Raw genomic sequence first — 9,437 nt, 5'->3', positions numbered from 1 at the left:
ATGAAACAAATGTGATAACAGGCGAGAGAAGAACAAAGGAGCGCTCGCTAAACCCCGCGCTCGGCCCTGCTGCGTGTCCCAGCCCACAGAACTCGGAAAATCAGAGTGTGCTGCTATTGCCATCACGATGCCCCGCTCACAGCAGAGCCCTGAGGAGCCTCACAGCCCCAAACCCTTCAGAAAAAACCGCACAGATTGTCCTGTCCTTCCAGAGCTTTTACACTGGGGCAGCGACACGGAGTTTTCACAGTGAAGGAATGAGCCAGTGGAGGGTGCAGGGTGATTCTGCTGTGGAGGGTGCAGGGTGATTCTGCAGGGTAATTAATCCCTCCTGAGGAAGGGTTCACTGCTCCTGAGCAGCACTCAGTGAGTGGATGACACAGACAGCAGCTCCCACACTGAGCAGGAGGTTTGACACCCGAGCTCCTCTTATCTCCCCGAACCCCAGCCCAGGTGACAGCGTTAATGAAGCTGTAACACATCAGATTTCAGGCAGGCTCCAGGTGGAGATAACAGAAAGGTCAGAGGATGGGTTTAAATCCCTTTGTTTTCCTCCAGGCTGGCTCAGCCTATCTTGGCTGGGACATAAAGTGACCCACGTGTCTGGGGATGTTTTCTTTGCCAGTACCAGGATATATCACAGCAGAGGCAGCAAAGCAAACCACAGGACTCCTTTACATAATGACTTGCAAAGGTTTTCTAGTGAGATATCTTGTTCAGAGAAAAGTACATTTGTGTATTCCGTAAACGTTTGTCGCATTTGAATTTCTCAATACCAAAAGAAATGTGGCTGTTCAACAGCTGCAATCCTCAGAGGGATCCAGATGAGGTAGAAACCCATCTCTAACTGATTTCTGGTTTGTTTTTTAGTCTCAATCTTGTAGCTTCTTTCTCAAATCTCCAATTTTATCTTTCAACACTGACACCAAGGAACAAAAACTTTCATTCTCTGCCGGCGAGCAAGAACCCTAAGGAAGATTAGCCAAAAAATCCTGGGCAGCTATTTTTAACAAAAAAAACTTTTGACTAAAGGAATGTATATTCCTGAAGCAAACATGGAGAGCAAAGGCAGAAAGGGAGACAGACAGGCAGGGAGACAAACGCTGCTCCACAGAGGAGCCTCTGAAACATCTGGAATGTTGCAGTGAAAGGTTATTTACCAGGAACGTCAGCCAGGCCCAGTGCAGATGGTTCTCATTAGGCTGAGATCAAGAGACCAGCAAGGCTAAAAATATGTGTTTGCTTTTTTAGAAACAGGACTTGGTTTTCTTTGCTTCAAAAATAATAATCACCCTTACGCAACTGCTGTAACTTAGAAGTGTTTTCTTGGAATATTGTTTGGCACGGTGGTTGGGATGCAGACTCTGCCATTGCCATTACTCACACAGCCCTTCCCCCTGAGGCTTTGGTGATGTAGCTTTTACTTAGAAACAGGAGGATGGCACATTACGCCGAAAAACGATGACTTTTGTTTATAAAGTAACAAAATATCTGGATTTCTGCTCTGGGCCAGGCTCTTGCCTGGAGTGAATGTGTGCAGCTTCCCTGGAATCCAGTGGAGCATTGGATGGAGTCAATTTTGGGGCCACTGGCAACAGCCCGTTCCATGCCAAGCACTGCACCTGGGGCAGGCTGGGAGTCCTCATGGTTTTCTTGGGAACCTGTTTGGAAAGAGTTGGTCAGAATCAATGGGAAAAACTCGAGTTACATCAGGCTCAGTGAGGAGGAGAGCAGGACTGCAGCTCCAGGGGGAGATGAGAGGTTCTGATTTCTGCTGACATGGTTTGTGAGGCCACGTTTCTCCCCAGAAATCCTCTGTCCTGCAGGCACTGGGGACTCCAGTGAGACAAGCATTGCTTATCTTGCATTACCCATCACAACACATTCGGTGTTGGAAGCTCTGACTGCCAGCCAGCAGAGCAGGAGAGAGGGAAATATTCCACAGGGAATGGTCAGAGCTTCTCAATGGGCTTCTGCAGCTTCCATTCAGATTTTGAAACAATGGGAAAGGAAGGGAAAGGAAAAGAAGGGAAGGGGAAATGGGAATGTGGGCTAATGAACAATTCTTAACTAAAAGATTTGAGCTCGCAGTGGAAATACCAAAGGAAATTGTTCACATCTTTCTGATAGACCCAAATTGAATAAACAGGTTTTGGAAGAATGCCTTTGATGAAATGGTTCCCACTGCCATGGGTTGTCCAGTTCCAAAGCAGAAGAAAGGCACAGGGCCTAATGGAACCTGTTACCAAATCCACTATTTTTGCTTGGGAAATGGAATTTGGGATGACACAGACTTAAATTTTGAGCCTGGGTACAGCAAGGTAGTGTGAGCAGCAGCAGAAGTGATCAGATGATAGATGAGTGCACTCTGTCACTTAGCTTTGAATCACTTCCTTTTCTCAGTTTGTTTTCTTGCGGTCAGTACTGCCAGAAAAAATAACATTTTGAAGGGGAAAAGTGTGATCACTGCTTCTCTCATGGGATTCAGTTTGTGAAGGATGATTTCTCAGAGAGCCTGGCTGCAGTGGGAGATGCTGTGAGGTCTGTCCTCCGGGGCATGAGATGTACAAAAATGACTTTGTGGGTGTTTATTAGAGTTTTTGGGGTTTGGGCTTTTTTCTGAGCAGGGAAGTGGAAAAAACACCCCTGGTGTCTTTCTGCCAGTGAAGAACAGTTCAAGCAAGGAGAGCAGAGAATCTCTTGTCTCCTTTGGAAAACAGGAACAAAAAGCAATGGGTAGAAATTGATACACCTGAACACGAGGAAGAATTTTCTCCTGCCCAGCCCTGATCAGAGAGCAGAGAGGGGATGGAGCCTCCCTCACTGAGGATATTCCAGAATTTTCTGGACGCAATCCTGTGCCCTGGGACGGCCGTGATGGAGCAGGGAGGTGGCCCCAGTGACCCTCTGTGGTCCCTTGCAGGCTGGGATTTCTGTGAAATACCAGATTTCTGTGAAATGCCAGATTTCTGTGAAATGCCAGAGCCTCAGCAGGCACAACAGGGGAATGTGCCCCTGCCTGGGCTGCATCTCCTGGGAGAGGAGCACTGGGATGTGCAGGGATGGCTTCTGTCACCTCCCAGCAGCACCAAACTCACCTCAGGACAAGAACAGAAGCAGATGCAAAACAGGTGAAAGTCAGCGCTAGGAGCGTGGTCAGAATGGGCAAACAATCCCTGAAGTATTCAGTGACAAATTCCACTCTCATACACTGAACTATTCTTTTTTACTTTTTTTTTTTTTTTTTTTTGAGCCCAGCACGGAGCATTTCTTGAAATAACATCAGCCCCCTGTCCAGGGCTGTGCTCTGCTCAGCAGGGCTGTCAGCTTGGCAAGTGGGCGACCTTCTGTGTAATGTATAATTCAAGTATCCAATACACAGATGATTGCAGCAGAGGCAGAGAACATGCAAATTATGTCCCACATCCTGCTGTTAGTCATCCTCAGGGGGGGAGCTCACCCCTCCAGAGCCAGGATCCCAGAACACACTGTATGTTTGTTAATCCTCGCTTTTTAAAGTGTTTCGACAGCAGCAGCAACCTCCCAGACCTCCTCTTGAAAATGACTGTAACCTAAAACTCCTGGAGTAAAAGACTCAGTCCTTTCCCCAAAAATAGCAAAGAAATTATCCATATTTCGTTTCACTGCTGCAGAACAGTTAGAGGTATTAATTTAAAAAAATGATAGCAAATTACATGGAATCTTTCATCAGAGGGGATCAAAGCACTTTGCATATTAATTACATTTCAGAATAAGTCTCTGAGCTAAGCTTTATTACAGGAGATAGTGAGTTTTAGGATTCATCTGGGTGAGAGGAAATCAGGACACCTGGGATTTACTGCCTGTGACGTGCTGCCCAACCTTCCTTCAGATCCTCTGTGCCTCAGTTTCTCTGTCTGGAGGAGAACAATGGTTATATTTAACTTTGTTTTCAAAGGCTGAGGAAGAAAATCCTCTGGCACAAGTGATGTCTGAGAGTTTACGTGGTGTGACCATGTTCACAGGGGTCTGAGGATGAGGGAAGAGACGAGGATCTGACTCGATGTTTCAGAAGGCTGATTTATTATTTTATGATATATATTACATTAAAACTATACCAAAAGAATAGAGGAGAGGATTTCATCAGAAGGCTGGCCAAGAATAGAATAGCAAAGAATGATAACAAAGGTTTGTGGCTCAGCTCTCTGTCCGAGCCAGCTGACTGTGATTGGCCATTAATTAGAAACATCCAACATGGGCCAATCACAGATGCACCTGTTGCATTCCACAGCAGCAGATAATCAATGTTTACATTTTGTTCTTGAGGCCTCTCAGCTTCTCAGGGGGAAAAATCCTAAGGAAAGGGTTTTCTATAAAAGATGTCTGCGACAACAAGGCAATTCCAGCCCCAGAGCTGCAGGAAGGGAGGTGGAGTGACAGATGTACCCAGTGGAGTCCTAAAGCTGCTCTATCTGCCATGAAATTTCCCACTGGGGCTTCCTTGGAGGTGCCAGGATCTCTCCTTCCCCCTTGCTCTGTCAAATATCCTGAAGGCACCACAGGGACCACCCTCACAGCCCCCACAGCCTGAGCCCCTCCTGGCTTGGGAGCTGCCACTTCCACTGTCACTTTCTAGGAGATAACCTTCTGTTTCTGTCTGACAGCTCAGCGCAGCCTAAGGATGAGATCATCCACGTTTTCAGGGGCTGTCAACAGGAAATGGGGAGCAAAGCTCCTCTAAAATTTCAGCTTTCCTTTGAGAAGGATCTCCAGGCTTCATTGTTGCTCTGCTCGTGCTCTGTGTGCTTGAGAAACCTTCCTAGAAGAGACCAAAGGGACAAATCCTGCTCATTTCTTAGAGGATCTGGGACAAAATAATTCGTGAGAATGAATCTAGAGTCACGTTCTAGCAATAATGACATGAAAAATCATCTCATTTTACAACACTGGTAATCAGCAGCTTGTGAAAGAAGAATCAAGAGCAAATACCTTGAACAAAGGTTATTTTCCTCTGCCCATACTTTAAATAGGTCATATGGAATGGTAGATGTGACTGAGTGGCTGCATGTCATGGGACCAAAGATGATAAAATGATGAGAATCAGCAGCAATAAAGCAGCCCAAGAGGGAGAGGATGGGCCAGGCAGCATTTGGTTCCTCCTTATCAAACATGTCAAGAATAACCAAAACAAACATTGAGCCCAACCTGGGGTGAGTACAGGATTAGATAGGAGGGTTCAGAAGGTTATTGTGATCCCAGATCATGGCAAATACCAACTTCCCTTTGGACTTTGGCAGAAGAGATGCTTTAGAGTGCTGCCTGTGTGCCCTGAGAGGTGCTGCACTCTGCTCTCACACAAAGTCCGAGTGTGGGGGGAGACCTGTCCTGCTGCTGCCAAATCCTGTTTATCTTGCTTAATCATTGACTGGAATTCCAGTTGGTGCTGCCTGCAGTGGCAAAGGAGGGGATCCTGTGGACAAGCCAGGGCACTGGGATGGGGTTTGTTCCCTTACAAAGGAACTGGGATGGGGTTTGATCTCTTACAAAGGAACTGGGATGGGGTTTGTTCTGTTAGAAAGCAACTGGGATGGGGTTTGATCTCTTAGAAGAGCACTAGGATGGGGTTTGTTTGCTTACAAAGGAACTGGGATGGGGTTTGTTCTGTTAGAAAGCAACTGGGATGGGGTTTGATCTCTTAGAAGAGCACTAGGATGGGGTTTGTTTGCTTACAAAGGAACTGGGATTGGGTTTGTTCCCTTAGAAGGGCACTGGGATGGGGTTTGTTGTCTTAGAAAGGAATTGGGATGGGGTTTGTTCTCTTAGAAAGGCTCTGGGGTGGGGTTTGTTCCTTTACAAAGGCTCTGGGATGGGGTTTATTGCTTAGAAAGGCTCTGGGATGGGGTTTGATCTCTTAGAAGGGCACTGGGATGGGGTTTGATCTCTTAGAAAGGCGCTGGGATGGGGTTTGTGTCTTTACAAAGGCTCTGGGATGGGGTTTGATCTCTTAGAAAGGCACTGGGATGGGGTTTGTTCTCTTAGAAGGGCACTGGGATGGGGTTTGTTCTCTTAGAAGGGCACTGGGATGGGTTTTGTTCCTTTACAAAGGCTCTGGGATGGGGTTTGATCTCTTAGAAAGGCGCTGGGATGGGGTTTGTTCTCTAGAATGGCCTGTGCAGCACCCAGGAGGAAGGGGACCCCAGCAGGTCCCATTGTCCTGGGAAGAGCAGAGTCAGTGGCAGCTGAGGGACTGGAAGGAGAGTGTTCTGGGGTGAGCCCAGACCTTTTGCAATCAATCCAGTGCTCCCCACGGGGCTGCCCTTCCTCTTTCCTACGTGGCACTGCCACAACAGGAAAGGCACCAGCGTCACCATGGATGTGCTCCTGTCCCCATTCAGCACTTGGCACAGAGCTGCACAGCTGGGACAGGTGATTTCTGCAAATTCACAAAGAAAACCTTGGCACAGTGCTCTGGCAGAGTCCCAGTGCCCACTGGAAGCAAACAGATCCACTCACTGACCCCCATTTCTTCCCTTGGCTCATCCTCATGCAACCAAAGCACAACAGGAGCAGAAAAGGAAAGTCCTGGAGGTTCCTGGGCTGCCACTGTCACCAGCGCCAGCACTTGCCAGAGCTGTTCTGAGATTTGGCTTGCTAATGTCTGAGGAGTTGAGATGAGAACGATTATGGAAATGAGAGACAGAAGTCTGGGACAAATGCTGCTGGATTGCTTCTTGTGGGGCATGTTCTCATCTGCAGCCCTTTGTAATTGCAAAAACTGGTGCCTTGCAGGTACCTGGAAGGGACTGGAGACAGACAGATGCATCTCCTCATCAGCAAGTCTGTCTTGATAGGCAGCCAGGATCCGAGAGCAGCGTGCATTATTTGCTATTATCATCATCAGCATCACCATCCCTAACCTCATTTCCCTGGGGATTTGACTCCAGTGGAAATGCATGAAGGGCTGTCCTGGGCTTTATGCTGTGTTTACCAACCATGCTGCCACACAAGCCCTTCCATGGAACACTGTGCCTAAGGAATGGGTCACACGTGCCCAAAGCCCCCTGAATGCTGCTGGTTTTTATTGCCAGCTGCATTTGAGAGAGCAAAACACTGGGAGTGCTGAGACAAACACCTGCAGAGGCTGCCTGGCTCCCCTCAGACAGCAGCTCCAGGGGAGGAAAGCAGGACAGCACAAAACCAGTAGCAACGAGCAGGAGTTGCTGTGTTTGTGCCAAAACAGAACGCTGAACCTGAGCTCTCTGCACATTGCATGTGCAGGAACATGATGTCAACAACTCCGTGCTGCAACAGGAAACAGAAGATAAGACTTGCTGAAGCTTCAGCTCTTCCTGAGAACTGACCTGCCACTGTTTTCGTGTATGCTGTGCTTTACAAAGCCAAGGTTACCAACACAAATAAGCTTTTTTGGCAACTTCAGCTTTATTTTTATTTCCCAAACAGTTTTAGGTGACTGCCAGTATGTCTTTATTTCTGAATACTGGCCTAATTTTGAGAAAGAAGTGTGTATACAAATGCTGCTCCATCTGCAGTTTGGGCTGTACAGCCAGAGTGTGGAATTTCTTGACTGGATGACAAAGAGGAATAAAAAAACAAAATGAAAAATGATGTGCTAGTCATAATTACCAGGCATTCCAGAATATATTTCTGGAGAAGTTATTTGTCCTAAGGATTCATATGCCTGCTTTATAATTGCCAGATGACTATGCAAATATTAGCAGTGACATGACAACAAATGACATCCCCCCACGTATGGAAATGAAGCGAAATCTAAATTTACGAGCCACTCATTTTCATTATTCATCTGAGCCTAATCACAAGCACTGGGAAATGTCACTGTAAAATCCAGTGAGGGGTTGGTTTTCTTTTTTTCTGAACTGAAAATCAGAGGGCTGTTTCTTTACTCTGACACCTCACTGAATTTAGCACCTGCTGCCCCTGGTGTGCACTCAGCCAGAATTTCAGAAGCTGAAATGAGTTTGTGGGGCACTGAGAGCACAGAGAGGGATGCTCCACGAGGAAAACTGCTCCTGAAGGGAACAGGAGCCGGCACAATGGAGCCAGTGATTAAGGAGAACAATCCTGGAGGATTTCCTATGATGCCAAGCTCCAGGAGGAAACAGCGAAGCGACGCAAAGGAAATGAGTGCATTCGCTCAGAATGAAAAGGTCAGCCAGCCCCAACTTTTCAGCTTTGATATGCCTGTACCAGCCCAACTCCCATTTTTATCGCAGATTATAGCTTCCCAAGGCCCTCAGGAAGCTGACAGAGAGATTGTGAGGTTACTGGGTGGTGTGAGAACGGAACTACCTGTGATTTACAAACTTGTCATTGCAGCCCAGCCACTTCTGTGCAGTGAAGAACAAAGAACCACCCAACAGCATCCCTTTGCATGCTCATCACACAGCTTTAAATAACAGCTGCAGTCAGCAGCAGGGGCATTCAGACTTCCCCCATCAAACCCTCTGCAAAGGGACTTCAACAGAATGCAGCGTGGACAGGCAAAAGCTGGTGAGCTGCAAATCTACACAGATTCTCTCAGATCTCCTTCACATGGACATGGTTCAGAGTTAAACAGCACTCACTGTAAATACAGCAAAATCTTTGATGAAAAATATTGTTTCATTTGGGAAAAAAGCCATACAGGACTCCTGGGTTCCATCCACAATAATCCCATTGCCTCCCTATCACAACTTTATCTCCCCTAAATTTAATTCCCTAAGTTATAAAATAGAAACAGTAATAGTTAACTTTCTGTTGTGGGCCATTGTGAAGTGGTGAATGGTGAATCTTCACTGCTTGTCTGAAGGAAAACCAAATAATTACTGCCTGAACAAACGGACTATTTCTATTAATTCAATAGAGGCAGGGGGATTCATATTATTTCAGTTATGCCTCAGCTTTCTCAGCTTTTGTACAGCTTTGAAAACCAACTCTCAGCTCTTTATGTCTGTTGAAAACAGATGCTGAACTTGTTGGTGCAGGTGTAAAAGGGTTTTATGGGATTTTAGCCAAGGAAGGACACAGCACACAGAGTGAAACCATGGCACTGCTGAGGTTAATGGGAATACTCACAGATATAATACAAACCAGCTCCTTGCACAACATCTTTTGTATCTCAAGAGCCTCACTGAGACATAACTAAAATACCAAATCTAAAAGGCTTCCAAACACTACCTCAAGACGAGACTGGTAGAACAAAATTTCAGCCCGTGGTACTTGAATGTATAATGAAAAATCCATTAGTGACTCACTTTTCCTAAGGATAGAAGGCAGCATCCTTATGAGTCAGCTTTCTGCTGAGAAAAAACTCCTGCCTTCAATGGAGCAGGAGCCACACCATTGAAAAGAGCTCAATTATCAGCCATTACACTGTGGGCCAGAGTGAGGAACAGGTAATGAAAAGAGCAAAAACACACGGAGGACTCAGCTCATGGAGG

This window comes from Ammospiza nelsoni, chromosome 16, assembly GCF_027579445.1.
Source record: "Ammospiza nelsoni isolate bAmmNel1 chromosome 16, bAmmNel1.pri, whole genome shotgun sequence".
NCBI classification, from domain to species: Eukaryota; Metazoa; Chordata; class Aves; order Passeriformes; family Passerellidae; genus Ammospiza; species Ammospiza nelsoni.
The sequence above is the reverse complement of the archived record's forward strand: the minus strand, read 5'-3'. Positions refer to the sequence as shown.